Here is a 14307-nt window from a genome sequence, read left to right as displayed (position 1 = left end):
GGATGGCTACCGATGACGGTTTGCGCTTCCCTTGTCGTTCCTCCCATGACCTCTTCTTATTTCTCATCGGCGCTTCTCATTCTCTGATTACAAGGTCTCTTTTTCATCATGCAAGCAAGGAGACTCATCGATCAGAACTGGTACATGCGTGCCGCGTGCGGCATGCCATTGGAGAATAGTGAAGCAAGCCAATGGATGAAGAATCATTGGCACCGGCCTATGTGGCAGCATTACCAGATGCGTACGCAGTTCGTGCGAAGGGACCCCTCGGCGCTGCTACGTTGATTCAGTGGGAATCACCAGTTAACCGACGCCGCTGTTGAAGGCATCTAGAAATAGCTTGTGTCTTTTCCTGTTCTCCTCATTGGCGTTCTCGTCCCTTCCTCTTGACTCATGCAGATTCCAAACATGGCGGTGTTTTTTGTTTGTTCATATGCAGGTTCTCTCCTAGATTTGGTGGTGCAGAAGCCAGCGGCGTTGGCGCGCTGCAGCCTGTAGGTCATGGGTGTGAAGAAGCAGGCCCTGATTCTGAACTATGGGAGGGTAAATAAACAATTACTCATAGAGATTGATTTACTTAGGATATACCACCATCTCTCTCATGCCCTCTTTCTCTCACTTGTTTTTCCTCTCTTAACTGCAGCATGAAGGAGGCCAGGAGAGAGTGCAGGCCTGCGACTAGGATCAACAGCATGAGGCGACATCACATTGTGGCTGTAATGGATACAATTTTGACCAAAGGATTTATTGATGTTTGGCAGATGGGGACTTGATCATCTTTGTTGTAGCACGGAGACTTGTTCCAAATATTGAACATGTCTTTTTATCTATTCTTTGTTCTGAATATGGACGCTTTCATGCAGATCAAGTTATTATGGAGGACAAAAAAGAAGAGGTGCATTGCAATCTATATTTGACTACTAAATGTGTGCCACAATCTGTTGACTTAGGTATGTGTAGTATGCTTCAGGTAATTAATCACTGTATCTGTTTCATCAATTATTTCCTTTTCATTCAATTGATTAAAAAGCGTGAGTCAAATGTGTAAGTACGGAAAAAGTTCTTCCATTGGGTTGCCACTACAACGAAATAAACATGTAAATGACTGTTAAACGTACTCTATTTTCGTAATTGAAAGGCAATGTTTCTGCCAGTCTCTTGAAAGAACTATAAGAAATGCAGCCTTGATAGCTGAATGTCTACATTCATTTTTGGATATCACAGAGCTATATATCAATGAGTTATTATGTTGATGCACACTGCATTCAGTTTAGTGAGCTTGTTTTTTTTACCTGATTCAGTGGTCATGTAATTGGGTGGTGAAGAACACTAGCAAGCTGCATAGGAGAAATTCATACGTGCACCTGCGTTTTTTTTTAGAAAAGGAGGATGACCCCCGGCCTCTGCATCTAGGAGATGCATGCGGCCATTTTATTGATTATTCTCAAGGACCTTACAAAGTATAACAACAATATGCCTGAATCCGCCATCTTGGCAACATCTGCCGCTACTCCTATTCAAATGATGAAGTGGTGCAAGCTGGGCCACATACCCAGACCTCTCACCTAAGCCTAACATCTAAGCCGGAGGCCCCGACCGAGCCATCTGCCGGGTCCGGGGCTCAAACCGGTCCGACGCACTCACATGTGTCGTCGCCGCCATCTTCCACTGGTCCATCTTCAGAGCAGATTGAGGTGACAACCTTGGCAGGTCCTCCGCCATCGACGCCACCACGACGCCAAACGACGACCTCCACCTACGCGAGCCTTGGCAGGTCCTCCGCCATTGACGCCACCACGACGCCAGACGACGACCTCCACCTACGCGAGTCCATCTCCAAGCAACGGACGTAAATCCATGCTAGAATAGGGCCGCACCACCGCCGCCGCGCACCACCCACAAGCGCCACCCGACCCCAAAGTTCCCAAAGCGGCGCCTTCAAGAAGGGAACGGCGCCGTGACCGCCGCCACCGCCCAACAAAGTTAGGGCTTTCGCCCGGGAGACCTAGGGGAAGGGGAAGTGTGGAGATCAGTTCATACCGACGCCTCCAAGGAGGGGAACGGCGCTCTCAGGCGTTGCCGTCGGCGCGGCCGGTCAGGGATTTCACCCGAACTAGATCCCCGCCACCAGCAGTGCCACCTGTACAGAACCGGCGACCAAGACGAAGCGCGGCCCGACCAGGCTGGCCCGCACGCCGAACAGGGGAGGAAGGGAGGCGCCAGATCGCGCATACCGACCGCCGCAGAAGCCGCCGCCGGCCGCCAACGACCACCGGATCCCGCCGCCCGTGCGGCCGAGACGCCAGATCCACCGCCCGCACAGCTGCTAGCCGGCCGTGCCTTGCCAATGGAGCCGCTGTTCCAGATCCGGGGTCCCCCACACGGAAGCAGGGCAACCGAGGCCCCGCCGCCACCATCCTTGGCGCCCCGGGCTTGCCCGGTGGCTGCCTCAGGTGGCGGCGAGGAAGGGAAGAGGAGGGGCGGCTAGGGTTAGGAGCCAATAAATTCACCTGCGTGGAATAATAATTTTTGAAATGTCAAACAGTTTTAGAAAAACTATACATACAAATATCTGCATCATCCGTGTGCATGTAAAATTTCGTGGAAAAATGATTTGGGAGGATGATGTTAGGAGGTAGTATGCTTGGGCAAGAGGAAGGGGTTGCTTTATCTTGACCACGAAGTGATCTGATAGCATTGTAGCGGCCAGCCGGCCACTCGCTCTCCAAATCCTGTAGCTGCCCATGGGTCTGATGGACACGCACAGCGACTCGGATCCGCGGGCTCCATGATCACCACGGCTGCCACCTGGGCTTGCCGCTGGCAGTCACCGAACCCTCACCGGATTGACCCCAAAACCGACCATCGTCCTTATCTCATTAGTTGGCTTGCCTCTACCGGATCGGATTTTTTTTGGTTGGTTTGCAAACTGCAGATGCTGACCTCCTTCACGATGAAGGAATGGAGGAGATGAACTTTTGCTTCTCAAGCTCTGATTTAGTTGAGATGTTTAAATAATATTGATCACTTCCAAGTAAATTTTATGATGATGTGATATATATCTACAAATTTCTGTTTTTCTTCTCTGTTCAGGCATCTATACTAAAGGTTGCAGTACAACACTATCTGGTTACAATTTTGTAGATTTCATTTTACCCTTAGTTTGTGCTCCCTCCGATCCATAATAGGGTTAAAAGGAAATCTAGAAAATTGTAATGCTAAGTAGTATAGTCCCTTAAGGCCTAAGATACAAGTTAAAAAGTAGTATAGGATATGGGAGCAAAAGTTTCAGTGAAAAACTTTTAAAACCTGAGATGGAAGTATATTTTGTAGGCTTGTAGTGCATGTTCACCTGTACGAGCTAGAACTTCCTTTGTGTTTGTGGAAGTGTTAGCCTGCCATTATCAGTTGAGTATAGGGCCTGACTAGCGTTTTGGTCTTTCATTTATTTTTTACAGCCTCAAGTAAAATGTTTGAATTCTTATAACGACCACATCACTAAAATTTGGTTGGATTATGGTTGAATGTTAAGTCGAAAGAGGGATCAACCTTCAATGTTGCCTCGTCAGGCTGTTGAGTTCCAACGAGGTCTAAATCCATTCCCCTGTCGTATGTCGATTGCCTTCTTACTGATGTTTTCCCTTAGTGGCATTGTTTATTTGGTGTCTTTTTTGAACAAAATTACTTTATGATGTTCATCCTGCTAAGCCGCAGGGGAAATAGTACTTCCAGTATTTGTAATTTTGAATGATGGTCAATCAATCAGTCGTGGATCAGATGGCATAGTAAGTTTGTTTGAATTTCATATGGTAGTGACAGAGATTCTTTTGCTCCAATCAATCAGTGAGAGATCAAATAGCTTTTTTCGAAAAGGAGGACTCCCCGGCCTCTGCATCAAAACGATGCATACGGCCACATTTATAAATAGAAAAGGTTAAACACGGTCTTAAAGTCATGAAACAAAATAAAGGCTAGCTCACAGAGAGCCTCAATGCCAAAAAAAGGCCATAAAGCCACAACCGGCTGGCAAAATAAAGATAGGAAAACTAATCGCCTATCCTATTACCTGACCGCCATCCAAACCGGTTGAAGATATCCCGCACTACCATCTCCCACCGGACAGATCCAGTAACCAAACGCTCCCTGGCCTCCGTCGGAGTGAGTAAGGACCACATACGGATCAACGCCGTAGCTCGGAATAAAACCTGCAAAAAATGAATAGTTGTTGTTCTGTTAAAAACCAAATCATTTCTGCAATTCCAAATTGCCCATAACAACGCACATACTCCTACACGAATGTGTCTAGCTATATCGGACTCTATCCCATCAAGCCACGTTCCAAATAACGTACCGACCGAACTCGGAGGAGTAATGTTAAAGGCAATTTGCACGGTGCGCCACAAAATTCTCGCCAACGGGCATTCAAAGAAGAGGTGCTTAATGGTCTCGTCCCGATCACAGAAACTACACCTAGTAGATCCTGTCCAATTGCGCTTAACCAAGTTGTCCTTTGTTAAAATGACTTGTTTATGTACAAACCACATAAACACTTTAATTTTCAAAGGAACTTTTACTTTCCAAACATGTTTGGAACTAGGAATGACACTCGAGTTAATGACATCGATGTACATCGACTTAACCGTAAATTGTCCAGACCTAGTAAGTTTCCAACACAACTGATCGGGCTGATGAGCTAGCTGAACCTCCATCAGTCTACTCACCAAATGAAGCCATGCTTCCCATCTATCACCAACAAGCACCCTCCGAAATTGGATATTAAGGGGAATGGACTGCATAATCGTTGCAACTAACGCATTGCGTCGCTGAACAATACGATACAGGGACGGGTAGTGGAGCGCCAATGGTGTATCACCAAGCCAAGTATCCTCCCAGAAACGGGTATTGTTGCCATCACCGATTATAAACTTTGTTCTATTAAAGAAGGCTGCCTTAACTCTCATAAGCCCCTTCCAAAACGGCGAATCAGTTGGTCTCACTGTCACCTGTGACAAAGTCTTGGACTGCAGATACTTGTTACGGAGAATTTGCGCCCATGTAGCGTCAGTCTCAACTGATAGCTTATACAGCCACTTACTAAGCAGGCATCTGTTCTTGACCTCAAGATTCTCAATACCCAGATCCCCTTGGTCCTTTGGTCTACAAATGATATCCCACTTGGCGAGTCGATACTTTCTCTTTAGCTCATCACTCTGCCAAAAAAATCTTGATCGGCAGAAGTCCAGCCTTCTCCTGACCCCAACTGGAACTTCAAAGAAAGATAGCAGGAACATCGGCATACTCGTGAGTACCGAATTAATAAGAATCAATCGGCCACCATAAGACATAAGTTTGCCCTTCCAGCAACTAAGCTTCTTCTCGAACCGATCTTCGATGCATTTCCACTCTCCGTTTGTTAGCTTACGATGGTGAATGGGTATACCTAGGTAAGTAAAAGGTAAAGCCCCTAATTCACATCCAAACAATTGCCTATAAGCCTCTTGTTCCTCCTTGGCTCTACCAAAGCAGAACAACTCGCTTTTATGAAAGTTAATCTTTAATCCGGTCAATTGTTCAAATAAGCATAACACCAGCTTCATATTTCTCGCTTTTGCCAAGTCATGCTCCATAAAGATGATTGTATCATCAGCGTACTGCAGAATGGATGCACCCCCATCAACTAGGTGAGGCACCAAGCCACCCACCTGACCGGCCTCCTTTGCCCTACCTATGAGAATTGCCAACATGTCCACCACAATGTTGAACAAAATAGGGGACATTGGATCACCTTGCCTCAGGCCTTTGTGTGTCTAGAAATAATGACCTATATCGTCATTCACTTTAATTCCAACACTCCCTTTTTGCGTGAAGGATTCTACCTGGCGTCGCCAAGCTTCATCAAAACCCTTCATGCGTAAGGCATGTTGAAGGAAGGGCCATTTGACTTTATCGTACGCTTTCTCGAAATCCACTTTGAAAACAACCCCATCCAGCTTTTTCGTGTGTATTTCATGGAGCGTTTCATGAAGGACCACAACCCCTTCAAGGATGTTCCTGTCCGGCATGAAAGCGGTTTGGATAGGCTGCACCACAGCATGCGCGACCTGTGTGAGCCTATTAGTCCCGACCTTACTGAAAATTTTGAAACTAACATTAAGAAGACAGATGGGCCTGAATTGCTCAATTCTCACCGCCTCTGTTTTCTTAGGAAGAAGGGTTATCGTTCCAAAATTCAGCTGAAAAAGCTGAAGCTGCCCAGAGAATAGATCATTGAACAAAGGCAACAGATCCCCTTTAATAATATGCCAGCACTTTTTATAAAACTCCGCTGGAAATCCATCGGGGCCCGGCGCCTTGTTATTTTTCATTTGCGAAATGGCGTCAAACACCTCTTTCTCAGAGAAAGGAGCCGCAAGAATATCATTCTCCACCGCTATGAGTTGAGGAACATCCTCAGTCCTGGACTCATCGAGAGACACACAGTTCTCTTCTGGATGGCCAAACAGATGCTTGTAATACTCAGTAATGTACAGTTTTAGGTTTTCCTGTCCTAAAATTGTTCCTTCATCTTGCTCAAGCTGAAAAATCCTCTTCTTTCTATGTTTACCATTAGCGATCATGTGAAAGAATTGAGTGTTCGCATCCCCCTGGACTACTCGTCGGACCTTGGCCCGCAACGCCCACTTCGGTTCCTCTTCTCGAAGAAGTTCTTTCAGCCTCATCTCCGCGTCAAGCTTGGCATGAAGCTCCGCGGCCGGCAGCACGGTTGTTTCTGCTTTTACATCTAGGGACTAAATAAGGGAAATGAGCCTTTCCTTTTCGACCTTATAAATCCCGCTAAGATGCTTAGCCCACCCACGCAGGAAACTCCTCAAATGCCTAATCTTATTCTACCAGCGCTGAAGCGCAGTCTTCCCTCCTGAATCCTTAGCCCACTCTCTGGCCACGAGATCAAGGAAGCCTTCTCGTTCAAACCAAGCCAGCTCAAAGGAGAACGCATTTTTGTTTCCCAGGTGGGTGGCCTCACCAGAGTCCACAAATAACGGCGTGTGGTCAGAAATTCCACGGGACAAAGCCTGGACTGTTACTAGCGGGAACTTCTGTTCCCAATCGACACTAGCCAACACTCGATCCAACTTCTCATACGTCGGATTTGGCAGCGCGTTAGCCCAGGTGAATTTTCTACCCGAGAGCTCAATTTCTCTCAGGTCCAGACTTTCAATGATAGTATTGAACATGAGCGACCATCTGCCGTCAAAGTTATCATTGTTCTTATCCTCACGCCTTCTAATTATATTGAAGTCACCCCCCACCAGGATAGGAAGCTGCTCGGAACCGCAAATCCGAACGAGACCAGCCAAGAACTCGGGCTTGAGTTCGGGTTGTGCGGCATCATATACCGCAACCAAAGCCCAATTAAACCCATCTTCCTTCGAACGCACCCGAAACATGACTGCAAAGTCACCCATAACCACACTTCGAACCTCTAGCGCTTCGCATCTAACGCCGAGTAAGATGCCACCCGATCTCCCTCTCGGTGGCAGGCAATGCCAATCAAAATCAATACCTCCCGACAAAGTATTTAGAAATTGTGGTGCAAAATTATCTCTACCAGTCTCCGATAGAGCGATAAAATATAAACAATGCTCGACAGACGCCTCAGCAAGAAACCTTCGTTTAGCCAAGTCCTTTAGACCTCTGCTATACCAAAAGATTCCTCACATAGTTCATCATGGAATTTTTTAGCCGTACGAACCCTAGCACTCCTACGCACTGCGGACACCGGGTACACCTTCCTTTTCCACTTGCGCTTAGAGACATTTTGACTCTGCAACCGGTCCTCACAACCAGTCTCAGAAGGTGTAGCCAAAACCATCTCAGTAGAATCATCCTCTACATCCACCTCAGGAATGGGCGGCATAAGATCCGCACAAAAATTGTCGAGCGCCCTGACCCCCAGCGCATCAACCTCAGAATCACTCATGGGTTTAACCGTCGCAATATTACGAATCATCTCTAAGGCCCGCTCAGCCTCTAAATCCAGAAGATCATTAACAGAATTAGAGATTTCAGTGACATTACTACCTAGTGACACTCCTAATTGATTTGCATTTTCAACAATCTCATCATTGGAAAAATGCAGAATAGAATTAGAAGTATTGACCGACATACCAGTAGTGACCTCAACGTCATGGAGCTTGGCCGCCCTCATGGCGCACCGCTGCTGTATGTCGTCCACATCCGGCTGAGTCTGGAGACGGCCACTCACCCATCGCTCCTCAGACATCGGATCCTGGATCCCTCCAAACGCAATGACCTCCTCCCGAGAGATCCTGGTTGGGGTAAGGCCTCCTGCCTTTCCCCAACCGCTAGGCCGGCCCACCTGCACGGACTCCCCAGCAGACTCGCCAGGAAGTGGAAAGGCACTCACCGGGGCCTCAGACGTCTGGCGCGCCCCGCAGGACGGAGCCGGCAGCGAGCGGGGTGAAGGGATCGCATGGGCCGCCTGCCCAAACTCCCCACCCAGCAGCGGAGAGGCCACCACCACAGGCGCCGCAGGAGAAGAGGGCTCCGGGGCCACCTGCCCCGAACCCTCTCCCAATGGCACAGCCGCCACCAGCGGGGGGGGGGGGAGACGCGACGGGAGGGGAAGAATCCGAAGCCACCTGCCCCAGACCCCTTCCCAACGAAGAGAAGGATACGGGTGCCACCTGCCTCGAATCCCCTACATCAGCAGGAGAAGTGCAGCCCGAGGCCGCCTGACCCGGGACTCCTCCCGACAAACCAGCCACGAACACCGGCGTCACGTCCTGAGGGAGTACAGTGTGCTGAGCACGAGAGGGAGTGGCCACCTGCCGACCCACCTCCTCCTCTCCCCAGACCGAGGTCGGCGAAACCCCCAGAACCCCAGGAATAGTGCAAACAGTATCCTCAAACCCCAAAGCAGGCAACGCGAGCTCAAAAGCCTCCTCGGACTCCACCCGAGCACTCCACATCCTCGGGGGTGCAGAAGAGGGTTCGAAGGACCGAAATCTCAGAGTCGTCGTAGGCACCGAGGAGGGTCGAGCTGCTCCATCCCCGGACGTCGCGGTCTCGGACCCCGGTCCCATGGACATCTGCCGTCCAGAGTCCTTGACCGGCGAATCCATTGCCCCCGCGCTGCCGTCACCCTCGTGCATATCCACGTCGGACTCGTGAGCCGCCGCAGCCAAAAGGCTCTCATCCTCAAACTCAATGACCAGATTATAAATCCTGCCTCGATAAGCCCACTTAACCACTTCCGGCACATACTCAATGTTCAGAATACTAACCAGAACCCGAGCAATCCCATGAGCTCTGGTGAACGCCATATCCACACGCTCAAGCTTCCCCACCAAAATTGTAACACCCCGGATGTAACTTTCCATATTTGTAACTCCAACTCTTGCCATTTTTCGGCTATGTGTTATGATATTCCCTTCGTGGTTGGGTTTTGTTTTTCGTTTTGCATTTTGTTCGTGTCATGCATCTCATATCATGTCATCATGTGCATCTCATTTGCATACGTGTTCGTCTCATGTATCCGAGCATTTTCCCCGTTGTCCGTTTTGCAATCCGGCACTCCCACCTCCTCCGGCGCACCCCTTTTCGTTTCTTTTCGTGAGCGGGTGTTGAACGTTCTCGGAATGGACCGAGTCTTGTCAAGTGGCCTTGGTATACCACCGGTAGACCACCTATCAAGTTTCGTGCCATTTGGAGGTCGTTTGGCGCTCCAACGGTTAACCGGGTAACCGCAAAGTCCTTTTGTGTGTTGCAGCAAAAAAAACCCTCCAAACAGCCCAAAACCCCTTTAAGTCTCCTCCATGCTCTCGGTCGTTCGATCACGATCGTGTGGGCGAAAACCGTGCTCCATTTGGAGTCTCCTAGCTCCCTATGCCTATAGAAACACCTCCCCCTCCGAATTTTCGGATCAAACCCTAGTTCATTTCCCCTCCGCGCCGCCGGACGCTTCTTCCTCGCCGACGAACATGTCCGGCCGCCGCCCCGACCAATAGGAAGCTCCCACGTCACCCAACCCGTGCCCACATCGCCGCCGCCGCCCGGGGCCCAGATCCGGCCCGCGCCGGGCCGAACCGGGCCACGCCGGGCCCCGCGCCGCCGCCTCCTCCTTCCTCCTCCACGCCCTGCGCCAAGGCCGCCGACCCCGCCGCCGTTCGCCGGTCGCCGCCGACCTCGGCAACCCCGCGGCCGCCCGCGCCCGCCGGCGCCGGCGCCGGGCCCCGCGCCGCCGCCCGTCTCCGCCGCCTCCTCCGACCTTCGGCCGGCCTCCTCCCTCTCCCTCCGCCCGAGCTCCGGCCCCCTGCCCCGCAAGCTCCGGCGAGAGCTCTCTTCGGCGAGCCCGATCCAGATCTCCCGAAGGTTGACTTTCCCCTCTCCCCCGAAATCTTCCAAGTCCCGAGATTTTTACTACATATGCTCCTGTTCATCGCATCATAACTCTCTGCATATAGCTCCGTTTTGTGCGTGTAATATATCGAAATGTTCGTCTCGAGATGCTCTTCATTTTATTCCATTATGCCATGTTCATTTGAGTCCATCTTGATGCCGAATTCTCTGGTGCAAGAGTGCTATATGCTGTTAACTGCTGTTACTTATCAGAACTTGGTGATTTATTATTTTTGTTGCATTTGATGTGTGCATCTTATGGGCATGAGCTCTACATGTGTTTTGATGTATGTCATGCCATCTTTACGGAGGTGTATGCCATGTATTTTTTGTGAACTCTGTGGTGACTAGCACAAGCATGCAAACTAGGCTTCGTGATGTTTCTGATTTCAGAGACAGTAATTTTGCTAAGTCTGTGGCTGCTGTTATTTTGTTGCTATGTATCCATGTGGCTACAGTGAGATCCATGCTCCTTTTGGTGATGTTCAGTAAGGATGTTTTGTAGATATAGTTGTGCTCTATCCATTCATGCCCTTGTTTGCAATTATGGAGTGCCCTAGCATGACTCAATCTTGCCCTACTTTTGCTATAAAATATTTCTGGCAGATTGTTTACGTGTTATTCAATTTTGCCAAGGTTGTTGTAGTTGTTTCATACATGCTATGTATTTGCTCTTGCCATGGATAGCTTCTTAAACATGCCATCTTGCTGTAGGTATGCTTGTTTTGTCATGCATTGATTTGTGGTGAGTGCATCAAGCTCACAAAGATGCCTTCATAATACTGTTTCTGCCATGCTCTGTTTTCTGCTAAGTCTGAAACCTGTTAACGAAACTTGCTATGTTTACATGGTTGCCATCATATCTTCTGATCCTTTCTGGGTCATGGTCAGTAAGGGATTTTTGTTCTATGCATTTAGTAGACTCATGCCATGCCTTGTTTTGCTATGATAAGTTCCTGTAGCATGTTGATTGATTTTTCTGAACATTGCTACCTGATGTTGTTTCAGCCATGTTCAGTATTTTCACCAAGTCTGTGAAGCTGATATCTTTTGCACTTTTGCCATGCTTGTTTGAACCTGTTATGGTGTGATCTAGCCGTAGCTCAGTGTTCATCTTTTGTCAAGCATCTCCTGTAGATTACTTTAATATGCTTTGTTGCTATGTTGGAGTGCTGTAGCATTGTTACTTGTTGTACTCTAAGTGCTATCATGCTGTTAATCACATAATAGTGTCATTCTTGTTTTGCTTGCCATTTGCAAACCGTGCATCCGTTTCCGGTGATCTTTATATCGATTTCGACCGAAATCATCTCATCTTTCCAGTGGGATGCTTGGTTTGCCAAGTTACTGCCTTGTTCATCATTTTTCCTCCGGAGCACGCATATGCATTGCATATCACATCTAGCATATCATACATGTTTTGCATCATGTTGCTTGTGCATTTCCCGTAATTGATTGTGGTTCCGTTGTTTGTGTTCTTGTTGTGGGTAGAGCCGGGAGACGAGTTCGTGAACGAGGAACCTGTTGAGTACGCTTACGAGGATCAAGCTTTCGACAACTCTGAGAACCTTGCAGGCAAGATGACCATACCCTCGAAATCACTTCTATCTTTGCTTTGCTAGTTGTTCGTTCTATTGCTATGCTGCGCTACCTACCACTTGCTATATCATGCCTCCCATATTGCCATGTCAAGCCTCTAACCATCCTTTTCTAGCAAACCGTTGTTTGGCTAAGTTACCGCTTTTGCTCAGCCCTTCTTATAGCGTTGCTAGTTGCAGGTGAAGTTGAAGTTGGTTCCATGTAGGAACATGGATATTTTGGGATATCACAATATCTCTTATTTAATTAATGCATCTATATATTTGGTAAAGGGTGGAAGGCTCGGCCTTATGCCTGGTGTTTTGTTCCACTCTTGCCGCCCTAGTTTCCGTCATACCGGTATTATGTTCCTTGAGTTTGCGTTCCTTACGCGGTTGGGTGATTTATGGGACCCCCTTAACAGTTCGCCTTGAATAAAACTCCTCCAGCAAGACCCAACCTTGGTTTTACCATTTGCCACCTAAGCCTTTTCCCTTGGGTTTTCGCGAGCCCGAGGGTCATCTTTATTTAAACCCCCGAACCAGTGCTCCTTCGAGTGCTGGCCCAAACCGAGCGATGTCCAGCGCCCCCTGGGCAACGAGGGTCTATGTCAACCCGACGTCTGACTCATCCGGTGTGCCCTGAGAAAGAGATATGTGCAGCTCCTATCGGAATTTGTCGGCACATTCGGGCGGCTTTGCTGGTCTTGTTTTACCATTGTCGAAATGTCTTGTAAACCGGGATTCCGAGACTGATCGGGTCTTCTCGGGAGAAGGTTTATCCTTCGTTGACCGTGAGAGCTTATAATGGGCTAAGTTGGGACACCCCTGCAGGGTATTATCTTTCGAAAGCCGTGTCCGCGGTTATGAGGCAGATGGGAATTTGTTAATGTCCGGTTGTAGAGAACTTGTCACTTAACTTAATTAAAATACATCAACCGTGTGTGTAGCCGTGATGGTCTCTTCTCGGCGGAGTCCGGGAAGTGAACACGGTTTGAGTTATGCTTGAACGTAAGTAGTTTCAGGATCATTTCTTGATCATTTCTAGCTTCGCGACCGTTGCATTGCTTCTCTTCTCGCTCTCATTTGCGTATGTTAGCCACCATATATGCTTAGTGCCTGCTGCAGCTCCACCTCATTACACCATCCTTTCCTATAAGCTTAAATAGTCTTGATCTCGCGGGTGTGAGATTGTTGAGTCCTCGTGACTCACAGATTCTACCAAAACAGTTGCAGGTGCCGACGATGCCAGTGCAGATGACGCAACCGAGCTCAAGTGGGAGTTCGACGAGGAACGTGGTCGTTACTATGTTTTTTTCCTGATGATCAGTAGTGGAGCCCAGTTGGGACGATCGGGGATCTAGCATTTGGGGTTATCTTATTTTCATTTGGATTTGACCGTAGTCGGCCTATGTGTGGATTTTGGATGATGTATGGATTATATTTATGTATTGTGTGAAGTGGCGATTGTAAGCCAACTCTCGTTATCCCATTCTTATTCATTACATGGGATTGTGTGAAGATGACCCTTCTTGCGACAAAACCACAATGCGGTTATGTCTCTAAGTCGTGCCTCGACACGTGGGAGATATAGCCGCATCGTGGGCGTTACAAAAATGCCCAAGCTGGCCACAACCCGAGCATCCTGCAACGGCTTGGAGGGGGCCCGGAGAATCACAACCACGCTTGAGTGAGCGGCTTACCCTGAGGCTCCACGTGCTTCCACTCCTAAAACTCAAGGATGCCATCAGTTCCCCGCACCTTACACATCCCAAAACTCAGCAACCTCTGCAGATCCTCCACGGAAGGAAACTCAACTCTGAACATCTTATCAGCGAGACTGACAAGGTCCCACTGGAACTCCCCAGGGGCCAGCTCCCGAAGCCTCTGCACAATCTGTGTCTCAGAGACCTCCCCTCTGGTGACCTTGACAATCCCCGTAGTCATGCTCGGGGTCTCATTAGTAACCTCTCGCTCATTTGGAGACTCAAAAAACGTTAGCTCAGCACAGTAAACTCCATACATCATGAGCGACGGTGCCTGATATCGCAGTATCGGACAGTCCCCAGAGTCGTGTGCCAGCTTACCGCAGGTATCACATAACAGAGCCACACACTCCGCAATGAAGTGGCCCTTGTCTCCACATCGATAACAAAGCATCTTCTCCTTCTTGAGCGCCCACTTGGACGCCCTATCAGACTCAGCCCTGTCCGTCATCTCCACAAACACATCAGCCATGACCTCGTTCTCAGGAACCTGAACAGTAGCAAGAGCCGTCACCACCTCCATAGCGTGACCGGGCAGCACT

General features: G+C 48.8%; 1 protein-coding gene across 1 annotated transcript in view; it reads right to left on the bottom strand.

Annotated features, from left to right (window-relative positions):
- Positions 1-3654: 3654 nt before the first annotated feature.
- LOC109775303 (uncharacterized) overlaps positions 3655-14307 on the bottom strand; it is a 33554-nt gene continuing 22901 nt past the window's right edge. The window contains exon 14 of the transcript XR_005754027.3: positions 3655-4205. The gene's annotated coding sequence lies outside the window, so the exon portion shown is untranslated. The remainder of the gene's footprint in view (positions 4206-14307) is intronic.

Source organism: Aegilops tauschii, chromosome 4, assembly GCF_002575655.3.
Source record: "Aegilops tauschii subsp. strangulata cultivar AL8/78 chromosome 4, Aet v6.0, whole genome shotgun sequence".
Lineage (NCBI taxonomy): Eukaryota > Viridiplantae > Streptophyta > Magnoliopsida > Poales > Poaceae > Aegilops > Aegilops tauschii.
The sequence above is the reverse complement of the archived record's forward strand: the minus strand, read 5'-3'. Positions and strand labels throughout refer to the sequence as shown.